At 47.4% G+C, this 24,000-nt stretch overlaps 1 protein-coding gene across 7 annotated transcripts in view; it reads right to left on the bottom strand.

The window, feature by feature from the left end:
* The window catches only part of LOC123772378 (ribosome-binding protein 1), a 145,310-nt gene that overhangs the window by 19,395 nt on the left and 101,915 nt on the right, over positions 1–24,000 (bottom strand). For 3 of the 7 annotated variants that reach the window (XM_069325815.1, XM_069325814.1, XM_069325813.1), the window contains one exon: positions 3,416–3,487. The exons of the other annotated variants lie outside the window; for them this stretch is intronic. The gene's annotated coding sequence lies outside the window, so the exon portion shown is untranslated. The remainder of the gene's footprint in view (positions 1–3,415; positions 3,488–24,000) is intronic. 7 annotated transcript variants of the gene reach the window in all.

The following is a 24,000-nucleotide window of genomic DNA, read 5'->3' as shown; positions in this document are numbered from 1 at the left end:
AATAAAGGCAATCGCATAACAATATGCAAGACAAGTCAACAAACAAAATAACATGAATAATCACTGGCAAATGAAAAGTTACGCTAAGACAAGTAAGTTACAGTGATAGCAAAATAAAATATGAGTGCTGGAATACTGGCTTCGAGCTGCCACCTCCCTTAGTACACGAAAGCCAAGGCTTAGTCTACCAGCGAGAGATTTCAACTGCATGGAGCACTGAGATATTCTGACGAGACTGGCGCACTGCAGCCCAGACGTCGACTTGTGGTGGTGGCGGAGGGCAGGTGCGACGAGACACCAGCCAATCAGCAACAGGCAGGCAAAGGATGAGCAGTTAGCTGGTTACGGCGGTGGCCAGGTGTGCTGGGTACGATTTGCTCTCTGGGCAAAACGTTTGGCGATACTTGGTGAACGTATCTTGTATATAGTATCTTGTATTTTGACGTAACTATGTAGGGAAGAGCAGGCTCAATCTCTCTTGAAAGAGATTATCATCACAATATATATATATATATATATATATATATATATATATATATATATATATATATATATATATATATTTATATCGCAATGAAATTACAATGGCATGATATAAATGAAAAATCATTTTGAGACAATGAAGTGACTCGAACCCGCGTTCTGGTGATTCCCAGACACCTGCCTTAACCCACTCAGCCACGATGGTACAAAAGTCAACCAACCCGGAACTCAACTGAGCTCTCTGGCAGGTTGTGGAGGCCTCGACCGGGGCAGCACAATGGCAGAGTGTTGACAGCAGAATGAGAGGAGGCGGAGAGCATGATGTAGAGAGGGTGAGCAGCAGGAAGGCAGCATGACACAAACATTCAGGCAGTTGGAGGGCAGAGAGGGTGGACAGGTGTGAGCAGAGGGCAAAGTGGGTGGACAGGTGTGAGCAGAGGGCAGAGAGGGTGGGCAGGTGTGAGCAGAGGGCAGAGAGGGTGGGCAGGTGTGAGCAGAGGGCAGAGAGGGTGGGCAGGTGTCAGCAGAGGGCAGAGAGGGTGGACAGGTGTGAGCAGAGGGCAGAGAGGGTGGGCAGGTGTGAGCAGAGGGCAGAGAGGGTGGGCAGGTGTCAGCAGAGGGCAGAGAGGGTGGACAGGTGTGAGCAGAGGGCAGAGAGGGTGGGCAGGTGTGAGCAGAGGGCAGAGAGGGTGGGCAGGTGTGAGCAGAGGGCAGAGAGGGTGGACAGGTGTGAGCAGAGGGCAGAGAGGGTGGGCAGGTGTGAGCAGAGGGCAGAGAGGGTGGACAGGTGTGAGCAGAGGGCAGAGAGGGTGGGCAGGTGTGAGTAGAGGGCAGAGAGGGTGGGCAGGTGTCAGCAGAGGGCAGAGAGGGTGGACAGGTGTGAGCAGAGGGCAGAGAGGGTGGGCAGGTGTGAGCAGAGGGCAGAGAGGGTGGACAGGTGTCAGCAGAGGGCAGAGAGGGTGGGCAGGTGTCAGCAGAGGGCAGAGAGGGTGGGCAGGTGTGAGCAGAGGGCAGAGAGGGTGGGCAGGTGTCAGCAGAGGGCAGAGAGGGTGGACAGGTGTGAGCAGAGGGCAGAGAGGGTGGGCAGGTGTGAGCAGAGGGCAGAGAGGGTGGACAGGTGTCAGCAGAGGGCAGAGAGGGTGGGCAGGTGTCAGCAGAGGGCAGAGAGGGTGGGCAGGTGTCAGCAGAGGGCAGAGAGGGTGGGCAGGTATCAGCAGAGGGCAGAGTGGGTGGGCAGGTGTCAGCAGAGGGCAGAGAGGGTGGGCAGTGGGCGGGCTCCTTGCAGGTGGGTGCTAAGGGGCGCCCTGATTTCCCAGAGGTGATTGTGGTCAAGTAGCGCACCGCTGAGACTTCTCTCATTACTGTATCTCTCATCACACCTTCTTCCTCTCCCTCATTAGTCTCTCCCTCCCTGCCCTCCACTCCCCCTTCCCTACCCTCCCCCCCCCTCTCTCTCTCTCTCTCTCTCTCTCTCTCTCTCTCTCTCTCTCTCTCTCTCTCTCTCTCTCTCTCTCTCTCTCTCTCTCTCTCTCTCTCTCTCTCTCTCTCTCTCTCTCTCTCTCACTCTCTGCCTCCTCCACTCTCACCTACCTTCTCTGTCACACTTTCTGGCACAACTAAATCCCAAATCCCTTCAGTTTAAGACAAGGGTAAACAGTTCAAGACAAGAGCTGCCAGGACACAGAGACCAGCTACCAGGACACAGAGACCAGCTACCAGGAGACAGAGACCAGCTACCAGGAGACAGAGACCAGCTACCAGGACACAGAGACCAGCTACCAGGACACAGAGACCAGCTACCAGGAGACAGAGACCAGCTACCAGGAGACAGAGACCAGCTACCAGGAGACAGAGACCAGCTACCAGGAGACAGAGACCAGCTACCAGGACACAGAGACCAGCTACCAGGACACAGAGACCAGCTACCAGGACACAGAGACCAGCTACCAGGGCACAGAGACCAGCTACCAGGACACAGAGACCAGCTACCAGGACACAGAGACCAGCTACCAGGACACAGAGACCAGCTACCAGGACACAGAGACCAGCTACCAGGACACAGAGACCAGCTACCAGGAGACAGAGACCAGCTACCAGGAGACAGAGACCAGCTACCAGGAGACAGAGACCAGCTACCAGGACACAGAGACCAGCTACCAGGACACAGAGACCCATGGAGAACACTGTCATGGGGCAGAAGAGAACACCTTATAGAACACCGCGGGTAGTGATGAACGACAGTTGTTAAGCTTAATTAAGTTAATTCATCACAACCGGAGATGAATAAATCATTACAACCTTTAAACATCCATCTATTTGGACTGGTTGGCACAGCAACGGCTTCGCCTATTGCAGGGTTGGCGTTTGATTCCCAATAGTCGAAGTGGTTGGGCACTGGACCTTCACTCAGTCCTCATATCCCTTCCTGGAGTCATACAGTCATAGTGACTTAGAGATTGCTACTGATAATTTCCTTACCTTATAATCTTGAAGCACATGTATCTAATTCAAACCCAACACACCTGCTGTAACCCAACACACCTGTAATGACCTACTGTAACCCAACACACCTGTAATGACCTACTTTAACCCAGGACCCCCGTAATTACCTGCTGTAACCCAAGTTAATACTAATTGAAACGATTTGGAATGAAAAACCGTATAATTACTGGATCAGATATACCCATAGGATGAGGTATATCACTGACAAATTGTACTCAGTGGCTTAGGTATACTAACAAGTCTGTTATACTAGTCGTCACGGTAAATTAGTTAACCAGGTATACTCGTGATTAAGTAGAGCAATTGAAACAAGTAAACTCACTCGAAAAAGCGTACTCACTTGGCTAGGTAACCCATAAATCAATTACAATGATTCACAGCGAACTCAGTTGTCCATGTTAAGTGTATAGTGTAGACTAAATATACTCACCGAAGCAAAGGAGGGGGGTGGAGGGGGGAGCTGGGGCGGGCAGTAGTCCTATACCTCCTTCACGAGTATACCCTGAGGAGCACGGGGAGAAGACTCAGGACATGGTAAACTAAAACACGGTTTACAGTAGTGGAAGCAATACAGACGATGGAACACAATAGATCATACCACAACTGAAATAGAATAGACTACCTAATAGAACACCCCAACACAGGGACATTCCGCGTGGTACGGCTGAGCCCAGAAAGCTACCCCATCACCTGAACCCGTTCAGCGGCTCTAATACTCAATGATATCGGTTCCCCCAGCGGGCACAGCATCCTACCACGCTGAATGAACCTTGAGATAGCATTTATCTTTGATGCTGTTCTCACTGGGAACTTTCGATTAGCATCATAGAACACACTGGGATGAGGTGCCGAAGCCACCACCCACACTGGGATGTGGGTGGAGAGAGAGAGAGAGAGAGAGAGAGAGAGAGAGAGAGAGAGAGAGAGAGAGAGAGAGAGAGAGAGAGAGAGAGAGAGAGAGAGAGAGAGAGAGAGAGAGAGAGAGAGAGAGAGAGAGAGTGTGAAGGTGTGTGTGTGTGTGTGTATGTGTATGTGTATGTGTATGTGTATGTGTGTGTGTGTGTGTGTGTGTGTGTGTGTGTGTGTGTGTGTGTGTGTGTGTGTGTGTGTACTATACTCACCGTCACGGTGATTGATGTCAACATCAATTTGTCTATCTGCGATGCGCGTCTATTTTATTCTTTACAGTTATCGTTTTGGGGGAGATTGTGGATCGTTAGAAAAGATTGCGAAGCTTTATATTTTGGGGGTTCAATGTTGGGCGCTGAATGGCATCGTCGTATTGTGACTGGTTTAGGGCAGCGGTTGTTCCGACGCGGAGGACCTGGTTGTGTTGTAGCTCTGGCACCCGCCTGGTTGTCAAGAGGTAGAGGTGATCTTGTATGTGAGCTGGGGCATGTTTGCTGTTGATGGGGCTGTGGGTGACATGACTGATGGGACACAGTGAAGGGCTTCACTCTCTGAGGCTGACTTGGATGATACACAAGTTTGTGGGTTCGACTCCACGCGGCTGCTTGTGTTAGTAGTTTGTTTGACTTCCTCAGTGTGTGTGTTCAACCCATCCTCCGAATTGACAGTACGATTTAATACTAAGTGTAATAAGTACACTTTCTAACTGTCATAACCAGTGCATAATTGCACTTATGGGGCTGTTACATTTACCCAACTCCCTCCCCCGATTTAATTCCCCTCGTTTTCTGTTAAGACACAGAATTTTAGGATGAAATTTTCAATTTCAATTTGCAATACACAAGTTTTAAATATCAAGAATTTTTTTTCTGGTTTATTAAACAATATAGATTTTATACAAAATTTTAAAATATCCTGAGTTATTTTACAATTTATTGATATATTTTAGTTTTGTTTTATTAGTTTTATAAAACTGTAATATCAATATAGCTATAGGTTAAGTACTAATTGTAATTAAGAAGCAATAAAATTATTATCTTCAAAAACTAAGACGGTTAGGTGAGGTTGTGGTTTTCTATTCAGTTTTTGGGGTAAACTCAAATATTCACAATATATTTGACAGTACGATTTAATACTAAGTGAAAATAAGTACAATTCCTAACTGCTATGAATAGTACATAATTGCACTTATTTGTCTCCTTACATTTACCACCCCATTTTTGGAGGACGGGCTGGTGTGTTGGTGCTCCCCGCAGTTGAGGATGTCAGGGTGATGCGTTAGACATCATCGGGGACTTGGGTTATCATGGCATTATACATATTCCCGGAGTACCACATATACCTTCGGCCAAGTATACTTTCTAGTGTATCATATTAGACTATGATACACTAGAAAGATATGATATGTTACACTGCTGCCGTCTCGTAGTGTTGCTGTACTCACCTAGTTGTGCTTGCGGGGGTTGAGCTCTGGCTCTTTGGTCCCGCCTCTCAACTGTCAATCAACTGGTGTACAGGTTCCTGATGTATACTTATGCAGGCGATGAGTCACAATGACTTGGGTGAAGATATGATGAGCAGACCACACACCAGAAGATGAGGAGACGACGACGTTTCGGTCCGTCCTGGACCATTATCAAGTCGATCCCATCACAATCGACTTTCGGTCCAGGACGGACCGAAACGTCGTCATCTAATCTTCTGGAGTGTGGTTAAGTCATACAGTATACTTATGTATATCATTATGCTTAAGTATATGTATTAATAATGTATAATTTCCCTTCAATGAATATATCTTACAGTTTACAGTAAAATATAAAACAAGGCTTGTGGCGGCGGGTCCCGAGTGTAGGAGTGTTTAACTTCACCGCGGCTGAGTGCGGGTTGAGTGCATCAGACACAGGTCAAAGGGGCAGCATAATTGGTGCTTCCCAGATCCTGGCGCACCACTACGAACTATAATGGAACACCAGATGATGGTAACCAATGGTTAATATTAAGGGGTGGATCCTTCACACACTCTCTCTCTGTCTCTGTCTGTCTCTCTCTCTGTCTCTCCGTCTCTGTCTGTCTCTCTCGCTCTCTCTCTCTCTCTCTCTCTCTCTCTCTCTCTCTCTCTCTCTCTCTCTCTCTCTCTCTCTCTCTCTCTCTCTCTCTCTCTCTCTCTCTCTCTCTCTGTGCTGCTTAAGAGCTCTTAAATACAGCACAGGGAGCCATCAGCGGGAAGACCATGTAGTTAGGTAATATATCTCCCAATTTAATGACTCACAAAGCCTCACGAAAAACGACTCTACAACCAATTACAGTAGGAGCCGGGCGGCAGGCCACACTGGCTTACCTAAATCCTGCCTCTCAAGCTCCCGCCGCTGCTAGCCCGGCTTGCACTCTGTACTGCACCGTTGCTAGCCTGGCTTGCACCGTTGCTAGCCTGGCTTGCACTCTGTACTGCACCGTTGCTAGCCCGGCTTGCACACTGTGCTGCACCGTTGCTAGCCTGGCTTGTACTCTCAGCACACCACAGTACACTCTGGTGTTGCCAACTCAGCATGCACTCTCAACACTCCACAAGACATTACTAGCACAGTTTGACAGCCGAGGACCAACAAACATGGCTCCTGCCTCCGCTGATGGTAAACACCACAATACAACCAATGACTTCTGACTCTTACTAGCAGTCTTAGAGGCCCCCCCTCTCTCTCTCTCTCTCTCTCTCTCTCTCTCTCTCTCTCTCTCTCTCTCTCTCTCTCTCTCTCTCTCTCTCTCTCTCTCTCTCTCTCTCTCTCTCTCTCTCTCTCTCTCTCTCTCTCTCTCTCTCTCTCTCTCTCTCTCTCTCTCTCTCTCTCTCTCTCTCTCTCTCTCTCTTACTCTCTCTCTCTTACTCTCTCTCTCTCTTACTCTCTCTCTCTCTCTCTCTCTCTCTCTCTCTCTCTCTCTCTCTCTCTCTCTCTCTCTCTCTCTCTCTCTTACTCTCTCTCTCTTACTCTCTCTCTCTCTTACTCTCTCTCTCTCTCTCTCTCTCTCTCTCTCTCTCTCTCTCTCTCTCTCTCTCTCTCTCTCTCTCTCACTCTCTCACTCTCTCTCTCTCTCTCACTCTCTCTCTCACTCTCTCTCTCTCTCTCTCTCTCTCTCTCTCTCTCTCTCTCTCTCTCTCTCTCTCTCTCTCTCTCTCTCTCTCTCTCTCTCTCTCTCTCTCTGAAAAAGAATGAATATATTGAGATAATAAACCTGGTGCTCTGTGATCAGGCAACACAACCCAGGATCACTGGGGCCATTACTGCCCAACTAACAACATGGGTGAACAGATTGGTTGAAACTGTTCATGCTAAGATGTCTTAGACTTGACCTGATGATAGCTACGGGAGAGTACACACCTGGATGTGTATATATATGGGACTGTCAACACCCACACACCTGGAAGCTCACTTGGACCAGTCATCGGGTAGTTACTTACGCTCACTCAACTCCCATCAATCTTCATCTTTCCCGCTGCCCCATCACCCCTACTACCCCTTCCCAGTCTTTTATACCCTCTGTTCCCCTCCCCTTTATCGACCCCTCTCTTTTGTTATTTTCCCAGCTGGTGGCCAGTGCCCAAACGTCGTGGTGGGTGCCTGGCTATGGCCCCGGTACGCTATTCCCCTTTGAGTTGTGGGGCTCTGACCATCCTACGCTATATTTGAAAAATAAAAACAAATCTGAACTCGTTTTCGGCTTAATTCGCCTTCATCGTAGCAAGATATAGAGTCAAATCTTGCTCTCTCTCTTCCTTGCTCTGATGAAGGCGAATTGAGCCGAAAACGCGTTCAGCATTCTTTAATGTTTCAAATGTGGGTTTTTCCACACACAGCAGCACTAATAACCACAAGAATAAGTGTAGATGTGAGGAGAGGCTGGCACAAGACGCAGGTGCGGGCGCGTCACCACACAACACACAGGAACATTTAGGAGCCAATTACCAGAGGTATGGAGGGAGCAGCCATCTAAGTGGGAGGCTGGGAGGACCGCCAGGTGGACAGCTCCTGACTATACCTGCCCAAGTAATTAATTCATCAGGGAGTAATGGATTGCGTTTGATAATGCAATCATAGCCTTACAAAGATTATTATTACCTTTTGGAGTCGAGTGTGTCGGTCACTAATGATCCATCATGGATGAATATGGGATTAAATGATCGTATTAGAGGCAGCAACGAATGTATAAGTAAATAAAGAAGATTAAACTAATTATCCAAAGAACAAAGCTAATTAATCGAGAAGTAATGAAAATACAAGAAATTTGGGTGGGAAATGAGCCCAAATGGTAAGTCAGGTCAACTAATCTCCTAATCAGCAAATTAAAATCAAAATGAGTAACATATTCTCAAAAAGTACTCCATCTCAGCCTATACTAGTTAATCATTTAACACAAATGTCCTGCAGTTGATAGTGCAAGCGAAGAGAAAAACTTACATAAACTAAACGTCACAATGGAAGATGTTACTAACGAGATCTTACAGTGAAATATTGACCCCAACACATTACTTGCCGAGGTTCTTATTATATTGTAATAAGGAGACTGACCACCTCTTGTCAAGCATGATTAATAAATCATCGAAGATGGTCACTGCTGAACTGTGGACGATTGAAGGAGATATATCATTGGCATCAATCTATTATGCAATCAATTTGACGTCAATTGTAGCGATAATAACAATTATCATACAAAATTATCTTGAAATGTTGATCAAAACATCAATAATATATATTCATACACAAAAACAAAACACATTCATATTTGATAAATATGCTCTCTTAACTATAGCAGGGGAGGGCAACTGAGTAAGATACTAATTGTACTTGACATAAAGATCAAAACTCGTGCTGAATGCGTGCTTGATCAAGATATGGACTGACCAAGAAATAGTTCACTTATAGATATGATCAACGGAGCACCAATAGGGATTGAAGAGTGTGCCGCAGTAACAGATGCACCAAATATGCTTTGAGATAATGAATACAATCACAGAGGAAGGCTTGGACAACACACACATGCAGACTTCCTTACGTATGGATCTTAAACTTCAAGATCATTGCTCTTCAAGGAAGAAAAAGGAATCAGCTTAACTCCCTGCTGCAGCGGATCATTGTACAGCTAAATATGGAATCGAACTTGATTTCATATCAAGTTCAAGAGTTGTTCAAGTCAGAACAATGTGAAGCTGACAGAAGGATGTGAAGCTGACGTCAACAAAGTTCAAGTCAGCTTCACATCCTTCCCAGACGGATCAGTAGACCAGCGGAGACAAGTATCTGGAGCTGCAGTTAAGGCAGGACATTCTAGAGTTACTTGGAGACTCTCAAACGCGTCCTCAACTTTACAGACACGAGATGCTAGCTTTTCAAAAAGATTTGGAACATGTTCTTGCTGAACACCGAGAACACGTTATCATATATACAGACTAGAGAACAGTTAATCAAGCCTTGCAACAAGGACACGTATGTGCCCTGACCATTCCCCTGACCATAACTGAGAAGGATATTGCAGATGAAGCTGTAAAAATGTTAACCTAAAAGGAGAAATGTTGACATTTACACACTATAGAGTCTAGCGCAGATTAACACAATAATTAGAGCTAGAGCAACGCGGGAGACAGTCAACACAACATTTAACACCTTATTCGTTTTGTTGAAAGGAAACGACAGAGGAACAAAAGTGCACTTTCACCGCGTTAGGCTTTGATACCCCTGTACATGGGAAACAGTCTTACAGGGTGCAGAAGAAGAGAGAACAAGTCAGCAGTGTGGACAGATACCAAACACACCAATGGAACAATGTGAGGCTATTTCACCAACCTGCAATGACTGCTACTGCTTGCAACTGGTGGTCGCCACGCAGGCTATCACTTGCAGTAATCAAACTATGCACTAGCAAACGCTGAGGTTTGTTGCACGTGAGAGGGTGATAGAGTGTCTCAAGACACTGATCTTCCCCCCCCCCCCCCAAAGACCACACAGCTTCTCGTTACTGCAGACAGCCTTGCTCCAGGGCGTGGAGACTCACTCACCAGGTAATCTCACTACGGACTAACAACGAATTTGTAATTCTGTCGATACCTGGAGCCTGTATCTAATTATATGTGTGAATAAATGTAGGGACAGTACTTTTGGGAGGACTTAAGGAAAAGTCACTCTTATTACAAAAATAGGTTTATTTAATACACTTCTAGTATACAGGTAGACTTACTTCTAGTACACTTCTAGTAGGCCTTCGTTATGAGCAGCGTCACTTGCAAAAGACTAAACAAAGGCATACACACAGCAGGACTCCTTCCCAGGCGTTAGTATAGTTAGTCTCTCCCTCTTGCTTGGTCACACAGTGAACTGCCTGAACACTCCTCAACACTCTCATCTCAACTGCACATTGACACTGTCACTGGAATCCCAACTCAACACTTGTGTAATAATGAACACATGAACTACACACATGGACACTCCCTGGCACTTAAGGTAACACTCTCACAATGATTAATAACACAAGTCACAGACACTAAATGATCACTGAAAGATATTGCACGTCACTAACATATTAAGAACAATTCCTGAATTAGTCAGAGACAACCATAGAACATGTAGTTAATATGGGTCACTGTAGTAGTTAGTAATAACAGGCACCCACCAGTCTCAGGAGACTATGGAGTTGCGCTCTGGTTGTCAGTCTGGTGTGGCTTCTCCAGGGCGCAAAGCCTGGGGTATGTTGATACAGGGTAGAAGCTGTTACCCATGCAGCAGGTCCCCCCCCCCCCTTTGCATGGCGCCGAAAGTCTCCAATGGAAAGACAAACGCCAATACGATTGGTTCCAGCGCCGTCGCAGGAACTGTCAGAACAAGGTTGAAGGCAACAACGAACTGCCCCCAGGGGGCTCCAGCTCCGGAGGTTACCTCGAGGTTGGTACAAGAAGGCACAGGGACTCCAAACCTGGAGACCGTCGTGGTCGGGGCCGGAGAACCACCCCATCAAGGGTCACTGAGACCATAACATATTATACACGGCACTCTGAGAGAAAATAGTCAATACTAAGGCACGAGTAAATGAGAATCCAATTCTAATTTCCAAGGTCAGCGAGAAAAATAATAACCAACAATTGACACAGACCAGCAAGACCCGATACATGTGTCGGGGATTTGGCTCAGTCTCATGCACCTGAACAAGTGTCTGAAGGTCACCACCACACAGGTCTGACACTTGTGAGGTCGTCTGGGTCGTCTACTTCCCACCTGTGTCGGGCCATAAAGGGAGATACCCTTAAACGGCATAAAGGTCAAAGGCCATACTTGACTGGACAGTTGATCACTCGGCTCAACACAAGGCAACACTAAATCGTAGAGACAATGTACTCAATTCGTACCGTGTAATAGGGCGATCACCTCCCGAATTCCAGTGACACAGCGATGGGTAAGGAGGCTCGCTGAGTGTGTGGGTGGGGACGCTTCCTCGGACACGCTGCTTCTGACTTCTCTGACGTGACTTCTGGCTTCTCTGGCTGCTTCTGACGTGACTTCCTCTCACCTCAAGCATGTGGCGAACACGTGCGAGGTTACTCGTTGATGTAGCAGGCGCGTGCGGGACACAGCTGACAGGACGCAACACGTGGTACAATGAACAATGAGGACAGGTCAAGCAGGCGACGAGGCACTTATTGACTAAAGTACACACACACACAGGTGGGCTCCAGATACGCCACTTCAAGTGCGGGTTGTACACTTAAGACAGTGTCGGCAGCGAGTCAAGATTATCACTAATGTTCTACACCAACAAGCGGCGACGATCTCCATACTCAGCATGTCACTAAAACGACCTTCAATCCCTTCACTCGTTAAGGATTACACCGATCACACTCGATACAGAGTCCGTCACTTCTGGGGCGATACTACGTGATATATCTTCATACAATCAATCCCTACACATCCGGGTTCCCACTTCCACAACCCTTGTATCAACTATAGTGCACGCTACACGAACCTGAGAGGTGCACGGCACTAAACTTGAGTGTAATGCTGTGAGTAAACTTAAATAAGAGTTTCAGGAGCGACCACAAGGTAACTTGGCCGGGGTTGCTACGGGTAGACATCTTACTGAGACGGTCCCTGGGTCCAGAATAACGCTCCTGGGTACAACGCTGCTTGGGTGGTTGTTGTTGTTGTTGTTGTTGTGGTAGACTTTAACCGCCTTGGAGAGGGGGGGGGGACGTGCTGCATGGGTAACAGCTTCTCCCCCGTGTCAAACTACCCTGGCTTTGCGCCCTGGAGAGGCGACTCCAGAGCGACAACCAGAGCACAACTCCATAGTCTCCTGAGACTGATAGAGGCCTACTATCTATCTACCTGTGGCAGCGTGGGTCCTGTCTACTAAGTCCTCACTCGTGCTCACACCAGTGGCAAACGAGCTAAGATGCCTACACCAATCACAGCTTGTCATACAAGCTGGTTAGAGATAATGGACAAGTACGGAGACAGTTGGGTGGCTTGGGAGACCTCACCCTGACCGTGCTAAATGTCCCTGTACTCGTTACACTCTCAAAAACCCTCTCACTCCTCTGCTAACTTCTACCCTGAAGAATACTGAATCCTAATGACGACTTGTGCAATCTATCCTGGCAGCTCGTGGAGTCTGTGTGCAATGCCTTGCAAGACTGGTGCACTACCCGTCCACAGGGCTGTTACATTGCGCTGATTTCGGGGAAACCGCGGACCGGTCTTAGCTCAGGCCTCCTGTGTGGTGATGCCCAACAAGATAGTCCTGAACTACAGGACGCGGACGGTTATAACCACAGTATGGCCAGTCTGGAAGCTCCGTGCTGGCCACCTCACAAGAGAGGCCAGATTCACGAAGTAGTTACGCAAGCATTTACGAACCTGTATATCTTTTCTCAATCTTTGGCGGCTTTGGTTACAGTTATTAAACAGTTAATGAGCTCCGAAGCACCAGGAGACTGTTTATTACAATAACAACAGTTGATTGGCAAACTTTTCATGCTTGTAAACTGTTTAATAAATGTAACCAAAGCCGTCAAAGATTGAGGAAAGATGCACACGTTCGTAAGTGCTTGCGTAACTGCCTCGTGAATCTGTCCCCAGGTCACTCTGCATTCTTAAGATGGGAAATTCCATTGTCTCAAAGATTATCTAACACAGTGCAGAGTTACGAACTAAATATGACTACCACTGACATTTAAGAACTCAGAAGGTATGTTACTTGCAACTGTGCCTGCACTGAGCGGTTAACTGAACACTTAGCAACACCAAAGGGGGGATCAGGCTTGCTTGAAGTCATTACTTGGTTTGTGGACTCGTCATAGCTGGCTCCTGGAGGTCTTCTCAACTATTTATCTGCTCAGTTGTCCTTGTACTTGTCCAGTACTTGAGTAGAGTCTGATATACAATACAATTTATATAGCCTCATGTATCTCCATATATGTATAGTGATTTTTTATATGGTCTGATTATTAAGATCAGTTAAGTGTGCTACCTGTTTATCAGAAGGAAATCCTAGCTAATGTCCTAGAGGGAGTTTTCTGAATGGTTATGTATTAACTAGTGCAGAGTAATCCATAGTTCCTAGATACTGGCACCACCTTGTAAGCCACTCCAGGGTCAGTGTAGCTCACAAAATGGTCTTGTACCATTCCTCCCCAGCTGGTGTTAATGGTGTTTACCTCTCAGTGTTGTTCCACACTGTCTCGCTCACAAGGGAGTGGTCATCACTTATTACAACACTGGAGTGGTCCCTATGACCAAATTGTGGGGGCATTACTGCCGTTTTGTTGTTGTTGTTTAAGATTCAGCTACTGGGAACAAAGAGTTCCAAGTAGCACGGGGTATGGTGATCCCGTAGTGGACTTAATTACCTGGCACAGGAGCGGGGCTGTAACTTGGTATTACTGCCGTTTAGCCACTGTTTTATGTCACGCCACCCATCTCCGTGCCCTTCTCTAGGCATTACCACCCATCTCTACCCATCACCCCCCCCCCTTCCCCATCACCCCCCTGCCCCATCACCCCCCCTGCCCTATCACCCCCCCCTGCTCCATCACCCCCCCCCTGCCCCATCACCCCCCCCCCTGCCCCATCACCTCCCCCCCACCATCCACCACCATTAGTGGCCCCGTGTATGGCTCCAACATTTCTCGTGGACACATTGGGTCATATAGACAACGACGCCATTCCTCAACACCCGTTTTTATTGGGAGAGTCTCAGGGTGTCACCGCTCACCTTCACTCATTACCTGCTCACTATCATCACTCTCACCCCTCCCCCCCCCACCTATATTATCTCCTGTTATCGTCAATGCTGTTATCGTTATCATCACTGGTTTTATCATTATCGTCCTTCTGTAATGGTTATGTTTCTAGTCGTGTTGTGGAGGTCGTGTTTACGCCGGCTACGACAGCAGGTCTGCCTGAAGCCTGCACGATCTCTACCATGAACCTCTCCATTATTCCCGACAGGTTTCCAGCTGTGGTGACAGGTGGTTGTGCTCGCCAGGTGGTTGTGCTCGCCAGGTGGTTGTGCTCGCCAGGTGGTTGTGCTCGCCAGGTGGTTGTGCTCGCTAGGTGGTTGAGCTCGCCAGGTGGTTGTGCTCGCCAGGTGGTTGTGCTCGCCAGGTGGTTGTGCTCGCCAGGTGGTTGTGCTCGCCAGGTGGTTGTGCTCGCCAGGTGGTTGAGCTCGCCAGGTGGTTGTGCTCGCCAGGTGGTTGTGCTCGCCAGGTGGTTGTGCTCGCCAGGTGGTTGTGCTCGCCAGGTGGTTGTGCTCGCCAGGTGGTTGAGCTCGCCAGGTGGTTGAGCTCGACAGGTGGTTGTGCTCGCCAGGTGGTTGTGCTCGCCAGGTGGTTGAGCTCGCCAGGTGGTTGTGCTCGCCAGGTGGTTGTGCTCGCCAGGTGGTTGTGCTCGCCAGGTGGTTGTGCTCGCCAGGTGGTTGTGCTCGCCAGGTGGTTGAGCTCGCCAGGTGGTTGAGCTCGACAGGTGGTTGTGCTCGCCAGGTGGTTGTGCTCGCCAGGTGGTTGTGCTCGCCAGGTGGTTGAGCTCGCCAGGTGGTTGTGCTCGCCAGGTGGTTGTGCTCGCCAGGTGGTTGTGCTCGCCAGGTGGTTGTGCTCGCCAGGTGGTTGTGCTCGCCAGGTGGTTGTGCTCGCCAGGTGGTTGGACATGTGTGGAAATCGTCATTGGCAATGCCAGCCAACCTGCAGGTGATCGACGTAGATTTTCCTCTCAGGAAGTGGAGGCTGACTATGCAAGATCTGGGGGCAGTTACAGCCCCGCTCTTGTGCCAGGTAAATCCACGACGGGATCACCTTAACCCGTGCTACTTGGAACTGTTTGTTCCCAGTAGCTGAATCTAAAACAGCAACAACAACTGAAGATCTGACAAGGAAGAGGCACTATCCGGCAATGCTAGAAAGCGTAAGCTATTGGAAAACATTTGTGTACATTGGCATGTAATACTGTTGTGCCTCACGTCAGTAGGTGTGGAGCGTGGCACTACTCTCCCTCCTCCTAAGGCACGGCCAACCACTTGCGCTGGACGGTAGAGTGACGGTCTCGCCTCATGCAGTCATGCAGGGCGGCGTTCAATCCCCCGACCCCAAGTGGTTGGCCTCCCCTCGACCGGAGACCTGACCCCGGGCCTGGAGAAAGAGAACATCACAGCTGCTGACCTGCTGACCCCACAGCTGCTGACCTGCTGACCCCACAGCTGCTGACCTGCTGACCCCACAGCTGCTGACCTGCTGACCCCACAGCTGCTGACCTGCTGACCCCACAGCTGCTGACCTGCTGACCCCACAGCTGCTGACCTGCTGACCCCACAGCTGCTGACCTGCTGACCCCACAGCTGCTGACCTGCTGACCCCACAGCTGCTGACCTGCTGACCCCACAGCTACAAGTACCCCTGGGGTCCAGGGGTCTCCCACAGCTACGAGTACCACCACCTTGGCCTCCGGGGGAAGCTGATACACTTTACGGAGGTGTAGACGGGTGTCCCGGCCGGAGAGTAGCCCGGGTTTACAAAGGGCGTCGCTCGTGCGGGCCGTAAACCGCCAGAGATGGACAAGAGGTGGGGCTAGAGGGTGCTTAGAGAAGCCGGGGATGGGATAGAAGGGCAGGAGAGGAGATATTGGATGGCAGGCTAGTTCACAGGCACCTGTCTCAAGATCCCAACTTTCCTTATTACACGGCGTAGTTCACCATCTTGCGGGTCAGTAAGCTCTCTCCTACACTCTTCCTCTCCTACCTCCTTCTCTCTCAGTTGTAGGCCGGGTTTACGGCTGCCTCACAAGACTGTTCCATCACACAACATGACCTGGTGTTTCACCAAGAAGTTGGATGTCATCCCCCAACTGATTATTTATACTGCGCCCTCAAGTGGGAGGCATTCAAGGAAGAGGTGGTGGTGGTAGTGTTGTGGTGGTGGTGTGGTGGTCCCTCCTTTTGGGTAGCTTAATCTCCACCAATCATCAATAAAACCCTTTCTCTCTCTCACACGACATGATAATGGTCCCGGACGGACCAAAACGTCGTCGTCTCCTCCTCTTGTAATGTGTGGTCTGCTCATCATCTTCACCCTCGTTATTGTGACTCATCGCCCGCACTACAGCACGGTACATTGTCTTCTTGTTCTCATGATGAACTTCATGGTGACATCCCTGTGACCTGTGACTCTGACTCACTCACTCACTCACTCACTCACTCACTCACTCTCTCTCTCTCTCTCTCTCTCTCTCTCTCTCTCTCTCTCTCTCTCTCTCTCTCTCTCTCTCTTCCTCTCTCTCTCTCTCTCTCTCTCTCTCTCTCTCTCTCTCTCTCTCTCTCTCTCTCTCTCTCTCTCTCTCTCTCTCCAGCTCGCATCTCTGTGACTCAGGCCTCCAGTGAAGGAGAGGCAGGAACAGAGGTAATATAGAGTAGATCATGAAGCAATGGGTATTGGTTTTCTATTACGTACTAACCTAACAAATACAAGAAACCCAGCAGATATTGACCCACCTGTAACTCACCCACAACACGCCAATACCCACCTGCAGGCTACCCCCCGTCAGACACCTGTACCCACTTGCAACACCCCCTACGCACCCACTACTCATTACAACAACTGCTCGGAGTGAGGTCATGGAGAGATAGAGAGAGAGAGAGAGAGAAAGAGAGAGAGAGAGAGAGAGAGAGAGAGAGAGAGAGAGAGAGAGAGAGAGAGAGAGAGAGAGAGAGAGAGAGAGAGAGAGAGAGAGAGAGAGAGAGAGAGAGGACAAAGAGAGAGAGAGAGAGAGAGAGAGAGAGAGAGAGAGAGAGAGAGAGAGAGAGAGAGAGAGAGAGAGAGAGAGAGAGAGAGAGAGAGAGAGAGAGAGAGAGTGAGTGTGTGTCAGGCACGAGAGCTGAAGGAGAGGACATGATAGGGCTGGTGCAGGAAGGCGTCATAGACCTACCCACAGTGGCCTCCCACTACCCACTCCACCACCAACGCCTCAAGTTCTCACTAAAAAACAAATATATCTTTTGACATGATCTGCGTAGTCCCGTCACGGGAGAGCGGTGGGCGGCGCCCTGCTCCTCCTCCTCCAACTTTCACCAAAATTATTCAATAGACATTTTCATATTTAGCAAAAATGTAATACTACATTTACTACATCTTGTTTAGTAATACAACATATTTCCTGATTACTTGTGGTAATCAGGAATTAATTGGTACTAATTTGTAATTAATTTGTATTAATCTGAATTACAGAAACTGTGAGAAATACAGCCCAGGCGTTTAGATTTTGTTAATAATTCTGGAGGTCTTTTAAATTTGTTATTATACAAGTATGTACCATACACCAGTGTTACACAAACATTCACCAGTGTTACACAACCATTCATCAGTGTTACACAAACATTCACCAGTGTTACACAACCATTCATCAGTGTTACACAAACATTCACCAGTGTTACACAACCATTCATCAGTGTTACACAACCATTCATCAGTGTTACACAACCATACACCAGTGTTACACAAACATTCACCAGTGTTACACAACCATTCATCAGTGTTACACAAACATTCACCAGTGTTACACAACCATTCATCAGTGTTACACAAACATTCACCAGTGTTACACAACCATTCATCAGTGTTACACAACCATACACCAGTGTTACACAAACATTCACCAGTGTTACACAACCATCCATCAGTGTTACACAACCATTCATCAGTGTTACACAACCATTCACCAGTGTTACACAACCATTCATCAGTGTTACACAACCATTCACCAGTGTTACACAACCATTCACCAGTGTTACATAACCATTCACCAGTGTTACACAACCATTCATCAGTGTTACACAACCATTCACCAGTGTTACACAACCATTCATCAGTGTTACACAACCATTCATCAGTGTTACACAACCATTCACCAGTGTTACACAACCATTCACCAGTGTTACACAACCATTCATCAGTGTTACACAACCATTCATCAGTGTTACACAACCATTCATCAGTGTTACACAACCATTCACCAGTGTTACACAACCATTCATCAGTGTTACACAACCATTCACCAGTGTTACACAACCATTCATCAGTGTTACACAACCATTCATCAGTGTTACACAACCATTCACCAGTGTTACACAACCATTCACCAGTGTTACACAACCATTCATCAGTGTTACACAACCATTCACCAGTGTTACACAACCATTCATCAGTGTTACACAACCATTCATCAGTGTTACACAACCATTCACCAGTGTTACACAACCATTCATCAGTGTTACACAACCATTCATCAGTGTTACACAACCATTCACCAGTGTTACACAACCATTCACCAGTGTTACACAACCATTCACCAGTGTTACACAACCATTCACCAGTGTTACACAACCATTCACCAGTGTTACACAAACATTCACCAGTGTTACACAACCATTCACCAGTGTTACACAACCATTCACCTGTGTTACACAACCATTCACCAGTGTTACACAACCATTCATCAGTGTTACACAACCATTCACCAGTGTTACACAACCATTCACCAGTGTTACACAACCATTCATCAGTGTTACACAACCATTCACCAGTGTTACACAACCATTCACCAGTGTTACACAACCATTCATCAGTGTTACACAACCATTCATCAGTGTTACACAACCATTCACCAGTGTTACACAACCATTCATCAGTGTTACACAACCATTCATCAGTGTTACACAACCATTCACCAGTGTTACACAACCATTCACCAGTGTTACACAACCATTCACCAGTGTTACACAACCATTCACCAGTGTTACACAACCATTCACCAGTGTTACACAACCATTCACCAGTGTTACACAACCATTCACCAGTGTTACACAACCATTCACCAGTGTTACACAAGCACCAACACTGACCAGGGAGAACAAACCCTAAACAATCCTCGCATCTCTGCAAGTCAGATAATGTGTGTCATCAACAAACACACAGTTATCGCATGGAAATATATCCATACTATTATATATATCCATGAAAAGCGATTTAGCGACGATGTGTAGCGATTTAGAGCGATTATATCGTCGTTGGAGTAATATGCAGCGTTCCTCATGTTTGATTCTGACATGTACACAATCGTTATGAAATTACAATGTCGTGAACCTGTCAGTGGATTCAGTAGAGTTCCGGGTTGGTTGACTTTTTGTACCATTGTGGGCGAGTTGGTACAAGGTGGGTGTCTGGGTATCACCAGAACGCTGGTTCTCCATTGCCTCAAGATTCGCTACATTCACCTTTGGCTTTGAAAATGTTGACATGATCAACGAAACGCACCTCTCAGCGGCAGGAAACGTGGCTGCTGCTGATCTAACTCTTTTTCTTATCACATTCAGTAACAAATGTCAGTCCGTCTCTGTGTGTTTTCCTTTCATCTAATTTTTACCTTTCACCTTACTCTTACCTTATTCTTTTATCTTGTGTCTTACTGTCTTGCTTTATATATTTGTCTCTTCCACTCTCTTTCCAATTCCCGACTTGATAATAATCCAGGATGACCTAAAATGTCGTCGTTTCATTATTTTCTTTCGGCCATCAATGCTTATGAGGTCAACGTTCAGACTTTCAGCTTAAATTTAAGGATAACTGTGTTAAATCTGGTGATCCGTGCAAGGTGTAGAACCCTCGTTAAACACAGCTACCACACTCTCGCTGGCCGACGGGGAGGGAGCTGCTAGGAGGTCACCAGTCTTTACGAGCAGGGGCAAGATTCACGAAGCACTTACGCAAGCACTTGAGAACCTGAACATCTTTTCTCAATCTTTGGCGGCTTTGTTTACAATTATTAAACAGTTAATGAGCTCCGAAGCACCAGGAGGCTGTTTATAACAATAACAACAGTTGATTGAGAAGTTTTCATGCTTGTAAACTGTTTAATAAAGGTAACCAAAGCCGTCAAAGATTGAGGAAAGATGCACACGTTCGTAAGTACTTGCGTAACTGCTTCGTGAATCTGGGCTCTGGACTCTGACCAGGCCTCCCAGTTGGTGGTCTGGTCAACCAGGCTGTTAGAGGCTGCTGCTCGCCTTCTAACATATGAATTACAGCCCGACTGATCTGGTATTGTTTGGAAATATTTATCAGGTTCCTTTCTAAATACCACGAGAGGCGGGGTCTCCATTCATGCAGGTCGGCGTTCAATCCCCGATATCCAAATGGTTGGGCACCATTCATTCCCCCCGTCCCATCCCAACTCCTTATCCTGACCCCTTCCCAGTGCTATAGTCGTAATGGCTTGGCACTTTCCCTCTGATAATTCACTCTGTCTGCAGGTTTGGAACCCCTAATATTTTCCAAATGTAAATTATTATGCACCTCTCTCGCCTGCGCTTTAAAGAATACACTTTGAGAGATTTTGATTGAATGGATTCGGTCTGTAAGAGTTTATTCTGCACGTTCTCCAGCTCTGCAACTTCCCCAGCTCTGAGTGGAGCTGTTAGAGTGCAACAATATTCCACCCTAGAGAGCACAAGTGAAACATTGCCATGGCCTCTCTTGTTTGAAAGGTTCTTGTTATCCAGCTTCTTATTTTTGTTGCAGTTGTGACAGCTACTTTATTTTGTTCTTTAAAAGTAAGGTCTCCCGGCATAATTACTCTCATATCTTTTATATTGATTTTTATTTGTATAGTGTGATCATGTTTTTAACATAATGTTCACTGTATTTACCTAGTTGTACTCACCTAGTTGTGCTTGCGGGGGGTTGAGCTCTGCTCTTTCGGTCGACTGTGGTCGAGTGAAAGGCCTGGTTTACTGTGGTCGACTGAAAGATCCGGTTTACAACAGTTTAGAGGTTTGCAGTGACTTCTAAATTGTCAGAAGTGAGGAAAAGGAAGAGTACTGGAGCAAGCACAGTACCCAGGTGCTGGTGGGGAGGAACTGGGCTTTTCATGGTGTATGACCGGAATTAACTTTGAATCTTTCAGCCCGTCCTCAGGTTAGTTAATTAAAGTACACACACACACGGTGCATTTTAGTACTACTTAGAAAATGCTTTAATGAACGGTGGCCTGGTAATGTGTCCATCCTCCCTGTTTACACTCCTGGATACTTATCTAGATGTTATAGATGCTCTGATGGCTTATTAAAGTACTGGTAATAGTCATTTAGTCAACTGGCAAGTGAACCTTTCTCCTAAACTAAACACAGATTATTCTCAAGTTATAACTGTATATTATTTTCAATCAAGGCTTTAAAGTTGGCTAGTAGGCATCCATGGAGTTGTGCTCTGGTTGTCGGTCTGGAGTGGCCTCCCCAGGGCGCAAAGCCCGGGTAGGTTGATATGGAGAAGCTGTTACCCATGCAGCAGGTCCCCCCCCCACCTATCTCCACTTTGCTGACACGTTACAATGGACACAGACACCAATACACTTGACTAATTCTCTGGTATTTTTACACATTTTCTTTGATAAGCTCACAGATGACTACAAGAGTGCAGGTGAATAAAGTGTACATGTAGGTAGTAATGAGAGACTTAAGTGATGTCACTCTGGTTATTCAATACTTACAAGGATGGGGTCAAGTTAAGATTATGAGGGAGAAGACCAGGTGCAACGGGCGTAGTATGCGTAACTGGAATGCGTAACTACCAGACGAGCGCGCTACACCACTCTGGCAACATTGCACACCGCGTATGTAATAGAACAGTGAATGAGATCCTATAGATATAGTTAAGGAAAAATGAGTATGTAAAACTGTATTTATGCAGATGATACAGCTCATTTTTTCATCACAGTGAATGAGTTGTGTGAAGATTAGTTGAAAATGTTACGGAATTTTGTAAACCAAGATTTTTTTTTAAAATGAATATGGACAGAAGTAAAATTTTTAGCAGAGGTGAAAGAAGGGATTCCTGAGCAGACTCCCACTACCACACTGTGTACCACATGACCCACCACACTGTGTACCACATGACCCACCACACTGTGTACCACATGACCCACCACACTGTGTATCACATGACCCACCACACTGTGTACCACATGACCCACCACACTGTGTATCACATGACCCACCACACTGTGTACCACATGACCCACCACACTGTGTACCACATGACCCACCACACTGTGTACCACATGACCCACCACACTGTGTATCACATGACCCACCACACTGTGTACCACATGACCCACCACACTGTGTACCACATGACCCACCACACTGTGTATCACATGACCCACCACACTGTGTACCACATGACCCACCACACTGTGTATCACATGACCCACCACACTGTGTACCACATGACCCACCACACTGTGTACCACATGACCCACCACACTGTGTACCACATGACCCACCACACTGTGTATCACATGACCCACCACACTGTGTACCACATGACCCACCACACTGTGTACCACATGACCCACCACACTGTCAGCCCCGTCCACAATAAACCTTCCCATATAAACCAAATAATACAAGATACACAATAAACCAATACCTCCTGCAACTATTAAGTCAATAGAAAGAAATACAGTGATAATTGTTACCATTAATAATACACACAGAAATCCCAATACCGTGATATAACGAACGCATTCGTTAAGGCCGGTGGTGCATGTGTTCATTTGATGTATCACGTTATCGTGATATATGTGGGTATTGAAGTGGAAGCCTCGGAATCCTCGTGGGTGCAGTAGAACTCCAGGTTACAATTATTTTGACCATGTCGTGTTACAGTTGACTAGAGCTTGTTTGGGAACACTTACCGCATAGGTTCGAACCCTTATCAGGGCCCTTGTGGATTTGACTACTAATAATGTTAATATATCAATGGTAAGGGCATAAATATGTTGATAATTGTAGTGGAAGTTATGGCAGTAATCGCCAGGTAATCCTGAGGCGGATTTAATGGAAAATCTACATTGGGTTAAAGGATTTAAAATGATGTTAATATGTCAAAACTGTGTGTTTGTTAATCTTGTTTGTCTTCTCAAACCGGAGGGCGGGTTGGTTGCTGCCACCACTGTCACCGTTGCTGCCACCACTGTCACCGTTGCTGCCACCACTGTCCCCGTTGCTGCCACCACTGTCACCGTTGCTGCCACCACTGTCACCGTTGCTGCCACCACTGTCACCGTTGCTGCCACCACTGTCACCGTTGCTGCCACCACTGTCCCCGTTGCTGCCACCACTGTCACCGTTGCTGCCACCACTGTCCCCGTTGCTGCCACCACTGTCACCGTTACTGCCACCACTGTCCCTGTTGCTGCCACCACTGTCACCGTTGCTGCCACCACTGTCACCGTTGCTGCCACCACTGTCCCCGTTGCTGCCACCACTGTCACCGTTGCTGCCACCACTGTCCCCGTTGCTGCCACCACTGTCACCGTTGCTGCCACCACTGTCACCGTTGCTGCCACCACTGTCACCGTTGCTGCCACCACTGTCCCCGTTGCTGCCACCACTGTCACCGTTGCTGCCACCACTGTCACAGTTGCTGCCACCACTGTCACCGTTGCCTCACCAGCCTCACCTGGCCTCAGCTGGCCTCACCTGGTCTCACCTGGCCTCACCTGGTCTCACCTGGCCTCACCTGGCCTCACC

The sequence above is a fragment of the Procambarus clarkii genome, chromosome 17 (assembly GCF_040958095.1).
Source record: "Procambarus clarkii isolate CNS0578487 chromosome 17, FALCON_Pclarkii_2.0, whole genome shotgun sequence".
NCBI lineage: Eukaryota > Metazoa > Arthropoda > Malacostraca > Decapoda > Cambaridae > Procambarus > Procambarus clarkii.
The sequence above is the reverse complement of the archived record's forward strand: the minus strand, read 5'-3'. Positions and strand labels throughout refer to the sequence as shown.